An 18,894-nucleotide genomic window follows, 5' to 3' on the forward strand; every position below is an offset into this window, starting at 1 on the left:
TTTAAAAATCTGATAGATGCAAATTTATTTGGACATGATTCTGGTTTATAAATAAATGATGTTTTAAATTTAACTGTTAAGTTTTACTCCATTCTGACTCACTCAAAGACATGGAATCATATTTCTACATAATAAACTTAAATCAGTAAATGTTCTGTGTCCTGTGCATTTGAGAAAACCAAATCATCGATTTAGATTTGTAAACACAGACTTGGAGACATAATTCTTACCTCATCTATTTTTTCAAGTTTGAATAAAGGGTATTTCTTAACAAAGAGGCAAAAAATTTCTAAATTGGTTAAATTCAGCTGCAGATGATATTCAAGGATAATTTGGTAAACCTGAAAAGTGGTTTACATTTCTTAAGAAAACTCACATGGATTAGTAAGCCTACATCATCTTCTAAGGATTAGGGCAAAACTCCAGCTAGAAATCTGCAATGCAGAAATGACACTAAAAATCCCCAATAAAAAAAAGAATTCTAAGTATCACGCCACGATTCTTTGTAAGAAATGCTGACTCTTTTATTTAAGGTCAATACCCAACTACTATTAAGCCTGCAATATAGCTGCTAACTTTGTGAAAAGCTACATCTCCTAAGTCTGGTTGCAAAGTCTCTCCTTTTACTTCTGTAACAGCTGGCAAATAGGCTTCCTAGTTTTAACAAAGTGAAAGAGGTTGATACTTTCAAACAGGCTTTCCCTCATTGACAAAAGCAACATTTTTTAACAAGAACATTAATCTTTTCCTTCAGCTCTGAACATATCTTAAAAGAGTTTTGTTTTCTTTTAAACAAGTAGTATCAATCAATTTAAGTGAGAGCGGTCATAATTGTAAACATGAGGTCAGCCTGTATTTATAGGTCTGGATTCCAAGGTTTTAAGGAGGTGAATAAACAAACACAGAAACTTTCTTGAAGCACTTATTTAACTTTATAAAGTAAAAAAAAAAAAAAAAAAGAACACAAAATATTATTTCATGTTCTCTTCAGAGATGATGTGTTGGTGATGTCTACCTTGGAAAAGCTCAAATCCACACGGTCCAAGTAAACGCTAAACCCACCCTAGTTCTCCTTAAAGGACCGTTCACCCAGCCTAGAGTAACCACCACCAGCGCGCAAATGCAGGTAACAAGACCGTCAAAAGGACATTACCTACATTATTTTCAAAAGCCAGAAGTTGCCAGCCTGACCTGTGGGAATCATCTCAGACCTGGGAGAAGACCACATGGAACCATTTGAGTGCCGCTTCCCACGAGCCAGCCTGACCACAACGGTGGTTTCTTGTTGACCTAAGCTTCAGAGCTCGGTCTACACACAAGGCAAAGGATATAATAAACAGCACAGAGAAAAGGAAATACCTTCAAAGTTTTTGTTCTGCTAAATCAGCACTGTAGACCTCAGGCATGGGAAAATCCAAGCCAAGACTGGTTGACCATTAGAAAGAGTTACAATTTGGGATACCACTAAAGAGGCAGGCAAAGGAAAATTTATATGACCACAAAATAAATTATGAGGATCGGCTTTTGGCAATGGCAGCATCAGTTTGGTTCCCATCAAATCAAGTATCTGCAGAAATGATGAATATTCTATATTACATTCTCCATCAGGTAGCATTTTTTTTTTAATTGCAATTTATTCTGGTAAATCCACAACTGACAGATCCCGATTCGTTTCAACAAACCCACGCTAGGCAGATTTATATTCTGGTTTAAATAATGTGAAAGGACATGCCAATTTAAATAATTAATTTGAAACTCTCTTTGTTTTGCATTTCTGCGTCAGCTATTTTCTGAAAGATGCCCAGATTCTCATTTACCAGTGACCACTAAAACACAATTTGCAACTTTATGTAACTTTTATCTCAAATGTAACTGGCCTTTTTGCCATTCAGATGGGAAGGCTATATATTTCAGCAATTGTACTTATTTTAAAATACATACATTTTGAGTACAAAATAATGGGGATGTTTATAATTTTCTAACATAAAAGCCTGTAAGAATTGGAACCTGAATACCCGTAAACTGCATTTGGTCAGAAACAGAAATACAATAAAAACATCCGAAAGCTGCAGGATGTTGTTCCAGTTACATTGTGCCAACTTAAACAAGGTTACAGAGCAGCAAAAGGAGCTTTCAGGCTTTCACATACCTGCTGGTACTCAAAAACCGGGAGTCATAAGCAGCTGGAACTGGGGACTATCTGTATCTCTTTCCAGTATTTCTGTCCCTGACCCTGCCTGGGAACCCTTATTTTCCCCTCAATCTACAAAGAAAGAAAATAAAAGTCACGAAGAGGAATGAAAACAGGTGGCAGATGACTGCACAGGTATCACATCGTATCTCAAGGAAATCCAGCTCTTGGAATACCCTTCGTTCTCATTTTGAAGGCCCCCGTGACCATCTACACCATGGGGGACTTGAAGCAGAACACCACACTGATCATTACCTGGAAATCAGCCCTGAGGTCCTCAAGGCTAATGGAGATTTAACACAGCTCTGTGGAACACAGCACCATTTCTGGCTGCTTTGGTAACTCCACTGTGCCTAACAAATACCAACAAAATTCTAAATTACGACACACAGTTCAAGCTGGAAAGAGCTGGCTCCAACCAACAAAAGCACATCTGCTTTTGCATATTGGGCAGCAAGCTCCAGCACATTCTGTCACCCATCAGGATAATCTCCAAATTGAAAGAGATGCATCCATGTTTTGCTGCAAGAAAAACCATCTCAGGGACTCTCTGGAAAGTCTAACGTGGTAGACATAAAAATTAAGTCATTTGGCATTCAGGGACAGAGCGACTCCTCTGCTCTGAGGAAGAAAACCATTTGGATGGGATTTTGTGATGGTTCTGAACCCTGTCACATTGTCACCCAAACTTCCTCTTCCAGCAAGACCTCAGGCTCTCAAAAAGGACATCCCACGCCTGCTAAGAGAATTGCACTCCCGACGGTCAAGGTGAACCAGCTGTGCTTGCATAGGCATGCAGGGAGGGCTGCCATGTTACACAGCGTGATTCTTCTTGAGATCACACTTGTCCATTGAGCAAGTGAGCCCTGGGAAAAGGAAAAGGAGGAACCCGCAACTGGAATTGCCAGAGGCCAAGGCGGGAGCAGAGGATGACACAGGCTCCAGGTGCTGGGTGGCCTGGGAGAGCCAGGCTGGCTCCGACCCCTGCCACAGCACAAGCCCACGCTGAGCCAGGAGGAGTTCAAAGGCAGCAAACCCATTCGGAAGGAGCAGGGCTTCGGCCACCGCTGATTCAAGCACTGCCCCAGTTAATGCCGGGAACCGGACTCATACTGCCCATGACTCTGGCTGATTCTCCAGAGACCGAGCGTACTACATCCATACTAAGCCACAGGAAAGGGGTGAACTGCTGCTCTGAGACTCCCTGAGCTTCATCCATCAGTTCCCCTCCCCAGCCCCATATCCGAAGAAAGCAACCAGCACGGGCAAAGTATTTCTAAAAGCCCTGGCTACTGCTGACAAATCCAGAAGCGTTATCCTGAACTACTAACGGACCTATACTGACTTTACACAGAACATAAAAACTGCCCATGAAACACTCCCGTGGCAATCCAAAAATATGCGTTTTGCAAATTCAGAGGCTTATGCAAAGATCCCCTTGGTAAAAAGCCAGAGTGCGGTTGCCAAAAGTCAACAATGCAAATTTCTCAGATAAAGGAAACCTGACGCCTCCAGCGCCGGATTGCTTGCCGTTTCCATTTTGGTTTGGGTTTCAGAGAATAACCACTGTGGAGTCTTTTCCTGTTGCACCAGAAGAGATGGCTGGGGCTCTCCTGAGTCCAGCAACCCTCTCTCTTCAAAGGAAGCTGGAGTGAGCAAGCAACTATCAACACACCAAACCACACTGGCTGGCTCTCAGTGACAACCTCCAAAATCAGTGCGGCCAGCAGGACAGAGGACCAAGCACTGCCGAAATGAGCTAGCTGAATGCCAAAAGGAGGAAAGGACCAGGAGTATAACCAAAGAGAGGAGGGATGACGACACTCTGAGTTGCTGACCAGGGTTGTGGGAGTAAGTGGTAGATGAGACCAATACATCGTGGCCATGGAAATTCTGCTTATTTTTCCACAAACACTGCAGTAATAAAGATATAAAGGTGGACACAGCAATGAAAGCTGTGACCCTGGCTTCATTTCACAGGAATAGGAGCCAAATATTATACCAGGAGGCTGATGACCATGCCTAATAGTGTCTGGACACCACGTGAAGAAGGGCACCTGACAACTAATAAACCCGTTTTCCCCGCAAAGTCTAATAGCTGTTGATCTCTGTTCTTCAGAATCCATGTAATGGTCCACACCCATCTCCTGTAGCCTTTGCTGCTACAGACGTGAGCAGTGTGATGGTCAAACTAAAACATTTGAGTTCCACCAACAAGGCAGAGTTAATGTGCCAGGTGCTGCACCATAGGTTGACGATGCTGCTGGAGCAAACAGATGGTCAACAGACTTGTCACATCAGCTAGGAATTAAATCATCACCAACGCAACACGCCACAGAATGTCGCATAGTTGGGTACTTGGCTCAGCAAACACCTCCAAGAGGACTTACTAAGGGCATGCAGTTCTGTGAAGCAGGTCAAGAAAAGCTAAGCTTTATCCTCTGCAAAGGAAAATGTTGCTTTCCAATGCTTCTCCCGTGCGAGAATTAGCACTGAAAATCATAGGAAAAGTAGACCTACAAACCAGCTCAATGTAGCGGCTTGGCCAGGGATCTTGTTCTCAAGAACTCTCTCCCTCAGATGAGTTACTGCTCATGCAGCAACAGCTGTGTTTCATCTGGGCTTTTCCTGGGAGCAAGGTTCCCTGGTAACCTTAGCATTTGTCCTTCAGCAGTCCAGCGCCTGCGTCCAGGTGAAGCACAAAGCATCTTCCTAAAGGCATGAGCAGGATAACGGGACACACATCACCCCCAGTGAACTGATGAGTGTATTGATCTGCAGCAAGAGCTCAAACAGCTAGAATTTCTTTGCTTGCTGACAGAGGCTATAAAGGGAACAGAAACTCATTAAGGTAGCGGAAGATATTTGAGTACATGGCACCAGCAAACAGCATCAGTAGCTAGCATGCCTCATTCTCTGAAAACTGCGTTTATAGCTTAGCTGTTTTAATGAGTGATGCATTACAGCGCCGCAATGGCTGCCCAGAGGAAGAAAGATAGCATGGATGCTGCTGAGAGGTCAGGAATTCCACAAGGAATCCTCCCTCTTCCCTGCCTTTCTGGAGAAGGGTGAGAACCAGAGCTAGCCATGCCAGGATCCTGTTACGTCCATGATGGCTTGAACAGGGACTTCTCTAGACCTATGCATTTCCCTTGCAGAAAGTGACCTAACCAACAATGGGAATGGCACAGCACTGACACAGCCATCTCAACTCCATACAAGCACAGAGAGGAGTCACACCACTCCAAAAGCAGGGTGCAAATTCCCAGACAGCTGAAGTATCAGGATTAAAAAAAAAAAAAAAAAAAAAGGCAAAAAAGGAGGAAAAAGAAAAAAAAATACTGATGTCTACAGCAGCCAGGTATGACAACCACCGCACCATGTGTAAAGAGTCCTCTGGAGTATGGAAGCATGTGTGAAGCACTTTTCTTGTAAGATCCGGAAGGGACCACAGTCTACCTTTGTCATACTGATGAAGAAAAATCACTCAGTTATGCGTAAAACAAATGAGCAAGTGGATCATCATGTAAAGAACACTGAATACTCAGGAAAAAAGTAAAAAAGTATGTAAAATATTTTTTCTTTTAAAGAAGTAAACAAGGTATCTATAATTCCTAAACAACTGGTTGTTTCTGGTCACCAAGACTTCCAGAAGTCATAGAAGTAATTTCCTCTTCCATCACTTCTACACACAAATTAAAAAGGTAACATTAATTATGCCATTTTTTCAACTGCCCATCAGTTCCTCAGCCTTGAATTAACCAGACATTAAATTAAATCAAATTAACAAAATGACTATGAAGACAACAGTTGCTCTGAAACAGTGGAACACAGTACTCCCAAAATGGTCTCAATGTTTCAATCAACACTGTCTCTAAGCATTTAACCAATTATCTCCTGCATTTTGATTCTGTATTCTTTAAACCTTCAGTAGACAGGAACACCTTTGAATTACTTCATTTAACACAAATTACTAAACAGATTACAATAAGATTGGGCTGTATTACAAGGTTGTTTCTTTCAGATCTGAAGTACTAGAGTTTAAAAAAAACAAACCACAATCCTTTCCAGATTTAAAATTTTCTCAACCAAGCAAAAAAGTATTTTCCATTCTCCAAAGTAATCCAGAATGTAGATCATACTGTTCACTAATGTACATTCAATCTGGGATACACTAGTGTCACTAACCTAATGTGAAATTCAGGTATCCTTCTGTATCTACTTTAAAACACATTCATCAGTTACTGACAAATATATTTAAAATATGAAAAAATTACATACGGACCCACTGGCTACCATACTAATCCTGGGTTTTATTTTGCCTAGGATTTTCTACAGTTTATTCAGAAAACATAAAGTAATTGCATAAACTCAGAGGCACAGTTCTCCATCGAGAAAGTCTTCCACAAGAACATGCCAAAAACCCACACCAAGAGTGCCTCACGGGTCAATCTAAAGAAAGCAAATACCATGTAAGGAGTAATGCTGGAAGAAACACTAGGTGAACATAGAGGCAGCAGAGGTAATGCAAAGAAAACAGAAATGTGCAATTTACTTGTTCCAGTCAACAACAGTAACTAAAGTTTATTGAATTCAGTTTCAGCAGCTAAAAATCCATGAAAACATTTTTATACGATACAGACAATACTATCCCATATGCAAATTTCTATCAAAGCAATAATATAAGCTAGGATTTTCTCACAGTCATTGTGATTTACTTATCAATTAGTACAATAAAACCTATTTTGAAATATAAATATTACTAAGTGCAAATAGTTTTTGTATCCAATTGTAATTTAGCTGTTCAGTTATATGGAAAAATCTAAGTAAAGAGACTGAAAAAAAATAGCTGTTAGCTACAAAAATAGCTGGACACATTTTCAGCCACTGTCTCTCAACTGTTCCCTTTATATCCACTGTAAAACTATTTCCAACACACTAATCACATCTGTTCAGAAGAAACTAAAATTATATGATTTCAAACTACATTCATTAGAAAAACAGTTCTTTAACAACTGCTTTTACTCTTCCATCTAATTATATACTCTTAAAGGCCAAATATTCAGTCAGTATGCAAAAATAACCATAGCCTTTTATTAAGGATAAAAGACCAGATAAGAGTTCATAACAAAAATAAAGATTCTCTTTGCCTCTACCAGCAATGCTGTCCAATATAGGAAATTACATTTAATTTTAAAATTATAAATACATATATGTCAAAGTCTTAGTACCTACATATCAAAGACTTACTACAATTAAGTCTGTTCACAGCATCTTAAGTTGCTGGACTGCATAGCTAGCATATCCTTGGAGATATGTCACGTAACAGCCAAGATTATCAAAAAACTACCCTTCTAAAAAGCTCTCCCCTAACCCAATACTAAGTAATCTGCACTTAAAACCCCACAGTCCTGCCAAGAAATCTTACCTATCTGGAATATTTTTGCGACCAACAGTCAAGTAAAAAAGATTGAGCTGATTAATATTTGATTCTGACATCTAAGGACAGCGTAAGAACAATACATTACAAGGTTACTTAAATTAGAGGACTAGCGCTGTCTTTTTTTCTTTTGCCTATGCACCTGTCGCACTTTTGATGCAAAGGCTGTTTATAAAATGCAAGCAAACCCCCTGATTTCCTCAACGGTCATGGTCTGATTTTCTCCATATTCAATGTACGTTTCTACAAAAGAACAAAATTGATTTCAAGTACAAAACAGCAGCTATCTAATCCACAAATAAAACTACAGCAACGTTCTGCTCTTCCTAAAACAAGCCTGAAGCCATGATTATATTAAAGACACAGATGTGAGGGGATTTTTCAACTTCCAAACAGATATGCAAACAAAGTATTACAATCAAGGGGTGCAGGTAAATGAATAAGCAAGCAAACTACGTGATGTTTGTGCAGCGTCCTCTCAAATCCTGCAATCCCTTCTAGAAAGTCTGGGTCTACATCTCCCTCTTCTTTACTCATGTTCTTCTCACATGGCTTGGTCTCAGAAACTTTCCATGCCTGTAACGGAAACTTGAGCCAACTTCTTAAATGTATGATTTCTTCATCTCCACTCATCATCCACTTCTGTTCCTGAGAAGCTCCTCATCATGACACCTGTATCTCAAGAAGCAAAACAGGAAACATCACAGGGATGAAGCAAGGAAAGATGAATAATAATATGCCTCTGTGTCTTTAATAAAATCCCAACTTTCATTCAAGTTCCTTTTAGGAAATAAGAGTTCCTTTCACAAAAGAAAAGTTTTGCCAAACTAGGTATGTAAACAGTGTGTGCCAAAATTCCAGTAACTAATGAAGTCTCCCAACTTGCACCTCCATTCCTGACATGACAAGCTGCAGAAATCCCATACCAGCCAGCCTTACATACTGTGGAAAACATCATCAGGTGCCAAGCTTGCAGAAGTAGTCTGCAGCAGCCAGCTTAACTGAAAGAAGTCACTGACCCATCTACTAACTTATCTGCTACCAAAAACAATGCACGTTATCTTTACCCAGGACCCATCTGTCCAAGTAAGTAGAGCTCCAGTCCACAACTGAGACCAAAAGCTAAGATGTAAGCCTCTCCTCTGCTTTCCCCATTCATTGCTCCTTAATCTACACAACTTCCACAGTAAGTTTGCATTTTTACACATTTATCGGGTACTGGAGGAGACACTTCCCCTGCATTACAGCAGTTTAACTACAAGGTGACAAAGGCCTAAGGTATTTTCAATGTGTCTTTGTCCCCAGAATCATATCATAAAGTTTGGCATTTGGGTGGAGGTGACTTGCCTATTTGTTTTTGCCATCCAAAACTTGGGATCAAGCGGGCCCAAAGCCAACAGCAACACTGTTCGGAGTCTAACAACACAGTGGCAGAGAGATGACTCATCCGCAAAATGGAGACACAGCCATCTTGCATCCAAACAAGCAGCCCAAACCATTTTTGTCTCATGATTTTGCTGGAATGCTGAACAAGGGCGTGCAGGAGAAATGATTTCTGCAGCCTCCTCAGCCATGAAGCCTTCAAGACAGATAAGCAGGCACCAAACCCATTCTACCAGCCAGCTCTCAGTAAGACAGAAGGATGAAAGCAATTTTATCTCTCCCTTTTAGGGTTAAGGTCATCTTTAAAAAAGCATTAGCACCAAAATCTCTTCCTAGCAGAGGCAGAGCAGATCCTACCTCTTATCAAATACTATCTCAAATTCTCGGAATTCCACCTCCCATCTGAAATATCCTTTCTTCTGCAAAAGCACTCCACAGCAGCATGCTCCACACACAGGGTACACTTCACTCAGAAAGACAGCATAGTCCTTCGCCAACTCCTCCCAGCAAAACGACAGGTCACTTTGTGTCTTATGCTAGCAACAAAAGACAGCTGTAGGGACAGAGTCCCATCTGAGCACAAAAAGCCTTGGCTTTGGTTCTCGCACACTGCAGCAGAGAAGATAACTAAGCCTCGGACAGTCAAAGCAAGAAACCCTCGTGACAGTGCTCTGGGTATTGCAGAAACAATAGCTGTTAAGTAACCGGACATTTACTTGCTGTGCAGGGATTATATGTCAAAGAAAAACACATATTCCCTCTACCCTGAACTCTTGAAGAAGTCCTTACCCTGTGAAGTGCTTAGGAGGCAAACAGTCCTAAAAGCCAGTGCCTCAGCAATCATACCTGCTATTGAGAAACGTGCTACTGCCTACTCCGGAAAGGCAACTCAGATTTCAGGAGCTTACAGAGCACAAAAGCAGATGCAGCCACACATGTCCTATAGCAGAACATCCAGAACATGTCCAGATACCATCCAATTCTTTTATACCACAGTGATCCTTAACCTTTTATCATGACAACCACTGTCTACAAGAAACAGAAACCACAATTTCACTGTTCCATAATCATCAAAACTCCATATTCTCCCTGAGCACCAGAAATTAACTGCAGACAAGTAGCTCAATTTATTATTGACATCCTCACTCATTAATCAGGTGTCTACACTCAGCATATACACTATACGGAGTACAAGACATGCAGGCTGCTCACTGTTGCAGGCAGAAAGAGAGCTGCAAAGAAAGATTAATAATTGTCAAAAAGATCTGACGCTGGCTGTCACCTGAAACAACCGAGGAATTTTCAATTTTCTTTTGAAGAGACAATTTACTGGTAGGCTGGTACTTCTAACTTTGATCTTCATAACGGCCAACACCAGCAGAAGAATTTTGTAGCTCAATAACAAAGCACTGAAACCTTCCAGACTGTTAACTCAATTACAGTATTCTGGCAAGGAAGCCTTCCCCTTATACCTTGGGGAAAGTCTTAAGATTAAACAGTGCGTGTTTTAAAGGCACACGTGCCTCGATTATTTGGTGTAACTGTTCATGCACCTCACTGCTTTGAGAGTGTTCCATGGCAACTTGCTTGGAAAAATGATACTTTTCCTTGTTTCCCAAGGAAACAATAGTTACATAACCACACCAACTGTCCCATGCACAGAAACATAAATTATAAGGCAAATGTCAAGCTAATCTGATGGAAATGGATAGAGATTTCACAAGTGCTCAATTCCTACAACAGGTTTGCAGAATAAATAACTGAGAAGCCCCGAGCAATGTGCCTCATTCACAAACATCAGGGAGACATCATGTTGTGATGAAATATACTTAAGAACTACAGGTCAGCGATAGGCTGCTCAGGCACTGTGTTGGGAAAATCAGGGACACTCACAGTACTGCTGCGTAATGGAAAGAAAGGAGGGAAGATGTTTAAGATACCACAGTGCCACCAAAACTGAGTAAGCTGCAGGAAACTCTCATCTTCATTAGTTCAGCTGCTCACAGAGCTACTTTTTAACCTACACAGTAATACAGCGATGCCTTATACACCCATCCGTCTTTACGTGGGCTGCTACTGACGTGTTAGCAGGCACTTCTCAGGATTCATTAAAGGCACTTTGTCAACAGCTGTCCTCTTCTGCCAATGAGAAACTGGAGAAGCAGACATACACTGCAGTACAGGTAGCCTCAGAAAACCCTACAAAAAGTATAAATGCTTCTGAAACACTTTCCACGAGATCCTACCCAGGCAAGGTAAGCTAAGCAATGCCACAACAGGTCAGATCGCTGGTCCATCTGTTTGAGAATCCTGCCTCTTGTGATTGGGACCAGAGTCTTCAGAAGGCAGAACAGCTGGGGTAGTGAACAATGATGTAATTCACCCAAAGGGGAAATTCCTTCCTGACCTCATCAATTAGCATGAAGGTTTGTATGTTTAATTTATTTGTAATCCTATTTACTGCAACTCTGGACATTGCCATTATATATATATATATGTGAATGTCTAGGTCTGCTTTGAATTCAACTAAACTTTTGGCCTCGGTAATATCATGTGGTATAATTATGCCAGGTTTCCAATGTACTGATTTTCAATTTCATTTCAACGTCCTTTTTCTTGCACTATGGGAACTAGCACTGCTATTAAACCACCTCTCTTCCCCTTCCGAGGGCTCCAGCACTGCTTTCACAGTAAGCTCCCATGCCATACTGTGCCCTGTTACAGAGTGGGAACACAATCTGAGGGTCTTTAAGGCAACAACCTAGCAACATCTATCAGTTATCCAGCAACATTTCTATACACTAAACTTCTGGAATCTGCTGGAAGCTGGCAGCTCCACCAGAATTACAGTAGGCCTCTCTACCATATCTTGCAAGCTCATTTTTCAGGTGTTTTCCACTCCAGAGCTGCTACCCTTACAAGCAAACTGTTTTGCCCAGTGTTGTGTTCTTTGAACCCCCTTGAGATGCTGATGAATTTAGTTATAAAAGAACAGACAAGAAGCATACCATGCTGGGCTTTTCAAAGTCACACAGGAACCTCTCCCTCTGAGCAAAGAATTCCCCTTCCATCTCCACGTCTGAATAAAGAACAACAGTGTCCAACCAAGCAAAACCAATCTCATTTTGCTCATGGCTGACGTTCCTGTGGGCCTCAGGTTCCTCTGTGAAGTAACTTTAGCCTGTGTTGTTACTCATGGATGAGTTCATGACATCTTCATCATGACTATTATACCAAGTACTTATTAAAGCTTCAGTGTGATTAGTCACCGCTGTTCCTGCTCACACAACACTTGCAAGAGGCATCAAGGTATATAGCCACACCTTCATACAACAAATGTTGGGGGGGGAGATGTATGCAAGCAGCAGACAAAGAAAGGAGACTCCTAAAGCAAACTTGAGGTTCTGGATCCTCTTGTCTCCCCAAAACATAGTCCTGTTTACAGTAACTATTTGGGCTTCATTTTCTTATCCCAGCCTCTGGAGCTAAAACTTTGGACCCCAGGCCACAGAACCTTAATCCTATAGTTTTTAGGAGAGAAAAAGTACGTCTGACTGATCTCTTATGGTAAAGTGGCCCCCCAGGGAGATGACAGAGCTTTTACAGCATCTGTGAGAAACACCACATAGCCATCACTGTTTTATTGCAACTGTTTTGATTACAGGCTTGGAACTGGTACATTATGGCAAGAGGACACTTCTTTGCCTCAACCAAAAACAAAATTACACGATATCATCCCTCTTTAGAAAGATCTTCAGGCAAGCAACCGGTCAAGAGAAAACTCCTGTCACAGCCTATGGTCCATAAACAAATGGATCAAAATAGCACTAGCAGACATGGTAATAGGTACTGCTTTGCCAACTATTAGCTCATTAAGTAATACAACCACATGCAATTTTTTTCTATATTTGAGCATCACATACTGATTAGTCAATAAAATCACAGGTCTCATAATGGCAGTTAATTTGTCCCATTGCATACTTCTCAACGACCAACCCCCAAGCCATTTAATAGTTATGCAGCAGTCTTAGAAACTCTGTGCCAGAGTGATGATCTTAATACTTTCTAAGAGGCCATAAACACTTTCCTGTTCTTCTGTCTCACATGTGTAAAGACAACATACTGAACCGAGTACTTCTACTATGCTCTTAGGCAACCCCCAAATTGTGGTCCAAGCCACAAGTTTCAGAGCACTGCCGTAACAGCATCTCCAGGACCTCTGATCAGCCATCAAGTGGTTTGCCTTTGGCATTTCAGAATTTGCTGAGGTCGAAAGAGAAGACAGTAATGATATAGAACAATTCTCCCATCAGCAGCGGTAAAAGAAATCTCGGAGGCCTTGAGTGCAATGCTTGCTCTGCTTTTGGGTCATTACTGAAGATGAAGTCAAAAAGATGGGATATTTTCTGTTTTGTCACACACAAACCTGGAATTTGAGTAAGGAAATCTTTTAACGGACTCAACAAAGGTATTTTTGGCTGCTAGAATTCTCAGTCTGTTGTGCTAAAAATAGCCTTAAATAAATGTACAAGCAGTACATACTTTGCCTAAGAAAAAATCCTCTGGCCACTTACAGATCATGTGAACTTAGTTAAGTTGAGCTGAGAACATCAATTATTCCAACCCTTATCTGACTGTAGATTTGGACCTATTTAGCAATGGCAATGCCACATATCACGCAAGATGAACCACAGCTCTTTACAAAAGTGAGGGAAAGTTCCTGCAAACAACAGTTGCTGCCATTCAACAAGATGGTCATGAAGAAAAGAGGTAAGATTGAAAGAGTCTGCACCTCTGCCTCTACCCTTCTGAACTTCCCTCTGCAAAGAAAAAGCAAGACTTCCTCATCTGTCAGTCTACCCTTCCTTCCATATTACAGCATAAAGAATTTGGACGCCTTCAACTATCACTCCCTAATGTCCACCAACCAAAGCTATAGAAGATGGTATTATTACCCACCCCTCCCCAATCAGTAAAAGGGTTCCCTAAGTTCTGTTCTTTTTTTACAACCAGTGTCACAGAAGTTGGTTCTAATATTGCTCATCAGAGCATACACCATGATGGGAGCCACGACAAAACTGAGTTGTTCAAACATATAGAGTACTCTGTGCTGGGTAAAGTTCACAGCAGCTGTTCGAGTCCCAGAAAGACATCTGAGAGAAGCACCATAAATAACGAGATCACATGGAGTCTCCCATTGCACAACCAACATACATCTTCCCTGCTCAGGAATTTATGCTTCACACCCTATACTGTCAGTCAAGAGCATATTAGAAACTATGTTTTCAGGATGATCCAGAGGATACTTTGGAAAGTAATACAGCCCTCCTGCTGGCCAAGATTTTTCACCATACTCATTCTATTCCATTACAAAAAAGACAAATGCTTCTATAATCTGAAAATTTGTATTCTATAAACTGAAGGGGATTACTCCTTTGCAGACTCACAATATAAGTTTTTATTTGGATATGCAAATGTAAGTATTTTCTCAGACTCCAGTTTCAGCAAATCCTTAATGTGAGCAGCCCCTTATTAGGATTCTTAATTAATTAGACTGTTAAATTAAAATTAAACCCAGTTCTCCTAAAATATCTCATTCTTAGGCCTCTGCAAGGGGAGAACCACTTTTCAAAGCACTGCCTAGCTGTAATTGAGAAAGAAGATATACGGCTATTTTATAAAAAAAAAAAAAAAAAAATCTTTTTCTGAAGTTTTGCCACAAATTGCCTTCAAGGGCTTGGTTCAGAAATTCCAAGTTCAGTTTATTGTTTTTCTCATTGAGAACTAACTCCTTTTAGCAATTCTGTTAACCTTGGAGTTTGAAGTTATTTTTTTTAAAGTAACGCCCAGAGTTTAGCTATTCCATAAAAAGATCAGGAATTATTTTTATTAAAGTAACACCCAAAGCTTAGACATTCCTTGCAAAAATCAGGCAAAGCACCTTCATTCTTAAAAAGGTTCCTAGCCTTTTCCTTGTAAACACAGATTTCACAGAGACAAGTAAGCGCTGAGTTTTATTGGCCTTTTTTAATCAGAGATTTGAAAAAAAGTATTATTAAGGCAAGATTCCTCTTGCCTAAAAAAATCCTGAGCCTTATGCTCTTAACACGACGTGGTTTTTTTCCTCCTCCCTTCTTGCCTTCTATTAAAGAAGAAGCAGCACCAATTTCCACTCACCAACATCAGATTTCTCACGAGACATTTGCACTGGCTTTGGGGTGTTCTACAAGTGGTCAGTATCTCTGGTCATATCAGTATCTGCCCCTTAGCCAGCAGGGAGTCCTGCCGATCCAGGCGACACCAATTTTAGATGGAGCTTGTTAGACTACAAGAAACTTTTTCTTAGCCCTTAACTCTTATTCCACAACAGAAACACAGCTGCAAAGTAAAGGATCTTACCTCCATTCTCAGAGGCCTGAGGCACTGAAACCTTCTGCTCTTCTGCGGCAGCCCTGTCTCAAGGACAGGATCAAGTGCTGCCTTTTTGTTTGAGTGACTATGTTAATAAATCAGGTGACATCAGCTAGGCTCCTTACCATGACTAAAACATGGTTTAATTGTTTGGAGGGGAAAGGGAATGCCTTTTGATCACTACTTCCGATTTGGAGTGTGAGCAACCATGCCTGAAGACTCCACTTTGTCAGCAAGCCTCCTCCAAATGCTATTGCTCTTTAGGCATCACAGGCCAAAGACATCACAGAGTTAATAACACGGTGCTTCCTCACCGTCGAAGAAGGCACGTAGCAACAATTTTCAATCTCTTTAATGTAGAAATTAGGGCTGGGGCAAAATCTTTTCAATTCCTTGGAAAAAGAGGTTAGGTTGCAACATACCCACCTTTCTCTCTGTAGCGTGTATAATTTCAGCTTGCTCAATAGCAGCGGCACTCCTGAGTTCAGGAGAACTTTAAAAGGAGCAATTATGCTCACGGAAGTAAGCTAACGTGAATAAACTACCAGGCAACAAGGAGACATTCCAGAGCCCTGTGCTGTCACCAGGCTTTTAGCCAATTTGCTTAAACATATATGCAAAATGTAAATTACAGAAAGATTCATCATAGGTTAGGATATTCTCAATGAATAATTTTGCACTGCGCTGAAGAAGCTTCCCTGCAAACTGCCCTCAGACGAAGGCACTGGGATCTTCTCCCCGCTTTCAGCGCTTCTACTGGTGTCAGCAGTAGAAGTGTACTGCAAAGGCTTCCCCTGTGGGTCTTCTTGATGGATCAGGCAGTTTTGGAAGGGAAGTTTGACAGAAAGTTTAGCAGCACCTGAGCATCACACTCCTGAAATTCGTAACTCTTATGGCTATAAAGACACCACAGCAGCTGCTACAGGCTATGTTCTCATCTGTACTCAGCTGGCACATGCCAATTCGTACTATCCAGGCATGTAACACCTGACTGAAACTCAAAATCTTCATGGCACAGGGGAAGATATTTCCACTACAAGGCCCCCAGAGTTTACATCATCTTCAGCTTTAAACAGTCACACTCATAGCTTACAAATATTTAAGACCCTCTTGAGCCTTGCCACGGAATTCATAAAGCTCTGCCCAAAAAGCTTTGATCTTCTGTGCAGCGCTGAGTATAAAACCTAGCCAGCCACATATTAGTTATGAGGAGAGAGATGACTTTTCCACGATTTAACAGAAGATTATTGTTTTCACATAAGATTAGAGAGCCATGGTTGTAACTCCACCTGAAGACTGCATTTACAAAGATCTGACTGTTGAGCAGCTCCCACGGACACAACAGAGCAGTCAGACTCTAAAAGACATCCAACTTACAGTTGAGAGGAACTTCTTAATGCTTTTTTTGTGGCACCTTATAGATGCAAAGTTTTAACTGCTTTGAAAGCTTCCCCTCACATGCTTTGTGTGATCAGACACCGCTAATTCTACATATCATAATAGCTTTTTAAACAGTATTGAGTAAACCAGAGAGATTTGCCTCTGTACAGCATTCTCAAAAATAAATGCAACTAAAGATAACTTTGGCACAATTCTTTTAAAGGTCATAAACAAGCTTTCTCCATCCAAGACATCTAATAATTCATCATGAACAAAGTTCCATGAGAGTTTGAGAATCCATTCCCGTGCACGCCTACAAGACCAACTACAACAAACGGACACAAAAAAACCCCAAACACCTATCGTCTCTGCCTTTGCTTTTAGGAATCAACTGTTTTACTACCAATTAAAGAAAGCACTTTTTCCCTATATGCAATATCATGAATTAATAGGTAAAAATCACTGCAGAAATCTGAGGTAAAATTAAAATAGCTGACTGCACCTTCCATCCCATCCCAAAGCATACTTGTACTGCAAAACTGAAATATAAAAACCCTAACAAAACATGGCATAGTTTTGCTGGGACAGAACTTCAATAGCTGCACTTGAGTCAGGAAAGCAAACCACCACCTGCCCTTCGCTCGTGGCTCATGCAGCACTCTTCTAACACCCTAGCAAATCAAAAAGGTACAGGCCCTGGAAAATCTTTTGCTTTTGCTGTTTCTCATCAAAAATGCTTTATCTCAACAAGTAAGTTTGTAAGATACTTGTGCCACTACCTCAGGTCCACGAATACAAGCGGAGTTGCAAGCCACTCGAGATTTCTAAGCGCTTCATGGTGCTTCTAGCTCAGCTGAGAGGGAAATTGTAAAATTATTAGCTACAGACAGAACGACGTCTGGCTTTAGTAAACTGAAAAGATGGGGTTCATTCTGACATGCTGCTTTATTGACACGTGTGGAGCCGCAGCGGATGGCTGTGGAGGACAGCAGCCCCGGCGGGCGTCACAGAGGATGCGCCATTAGAAAGGCTTCGCCCCCGCGCTGCCCGCGCCCCGTGCCCGCTCGGGGGGCAGGGCTGGCGGGAAGGGCGGCCGCGTCTCGGCACAGCCAGGGGCGCCGCGCCGGGACAGCGCTGCGGCGGCCGCGGGGCGCAGGCGGGCAGAGGACGCAGAGAGCCCTCCCGCGGGGGACGGCGGGGACAGCCCGCCCGGCCCGGCCCGGCAGCGCGCAGCCTGCCCACGGGCCTCCAGCGGGGCCGCAGCCGGCCCCGGCCCCGCCCCCGCCCGCGCTTTCTCCTCAGGCGGCCCCTTCCCGCCTCACAACGGCCCCCGCGCGCCGCCCCCCTCCCCTCAGCGCGGACGGGGCGAGGGGAGCGGCGAGAACGGGGCGCCCCCGCGCGCGTGCCCCACCACGGTCCCACTCACCGCCCGGCGGCTGTCCCACGGCCTCCGAGCAGCAACGGCGGCGGCGGCGGCAGCAGCAGCAGCCGGCGCGGCCCGGAGGCGGAAGCGGCGGCAGGAAGTGAGGTCGGCGCGGGGCAGGAAGGGCGCCGCTTCCGCGGAGCGGATAGGGCCGGGCGGGCAGCGGCGCCCCGGGGGCTCGGTCGGAGGCGGGTCTCTGGCCCGCCTAGGTACCGCTAAGTAACGGGGAGACGCCGCGGAGCCCGGAAGACCTCGGGGGAGGCAGTGGCCCGGCGCTCCCGCGCGCTCCGAGGGCTCCCTGCTCCCCGTCGCAGCGGGGGAGCGGCGCTGCCTCCCACCAGCCCTCGGCCCCGCCGCGTTGCCCTTCTCCTCTGTTACACGCGGGGAGCCGCCGGCAGGGGCCACCGGCTTCACCCGAACAAGCCCCTTTTCACGGGGGAAACCTGCTGAGCCGCCTTCTGCCGTGGTCCGTGCGGCCCCGGTCATGTTTTACTGTCCCTGCAGACGCTAAGGTACAGGTAATTTCAATCTAATAAACCAGATTTGGTGAACAAAGCCACATCTGCTCTTATCTGAATAGAACTGCAGTGCTATTTACTCCAAGATTTAATGTATTTTAGCACAGAATTAGAAAAAAATCCCTCTTTCTGGCCACACGCTCCCAGC

General features: G+C 42.9%; 1 protein-coding gene across 6 annotated transcripts in view; it reads right to left on the bottom strand.

The window, feature by feature from the left end:
• Positions 1-18,339, bottom strand: part of SLC20A2 (solute carrier family 20 member 2) — a 59,052-nt gene extending 40,713 nt beyond the window's left edge. For 4 of the 6 annotated variants that reach the window (XR_005103306.1, XM_037381241.1, XM_037381202.1 and 1 more), the window contains exons 1-2: positions 18,232-18,338; positions 17,585-17,658 (exon numbers count right to left, since the gene is read on the bottom strand). The gene's annotated coding sequence lies outside the window, so the exon portion shown is untranslated. Of the gene's footprint in view, positions 1-17,584; positions 17,659-18,231 lie in introns of all 6 variants that reach the window. The other 2 variants (XM_037381226.1, XM_037381217.1) reach the window with 2 other exon arrangements.
• Positions 18,340-18,894: the final 555 nt, after the last annotated feature.

The sequence above is a fragment of the Falco rusticolus genome, chromosome 1 (assembly GCF_015220075.1).
Source record: "Falco rusticolus isolate bFalRus1 chromosome 1, bFalRus1.pri, whole genome shotgun sequence".
Lineage (NCBI taxonomy): Eukaryota > Metazoa > Chordata > Aves > Falconiformes > Falconidae > Falco > Falco rusticolus.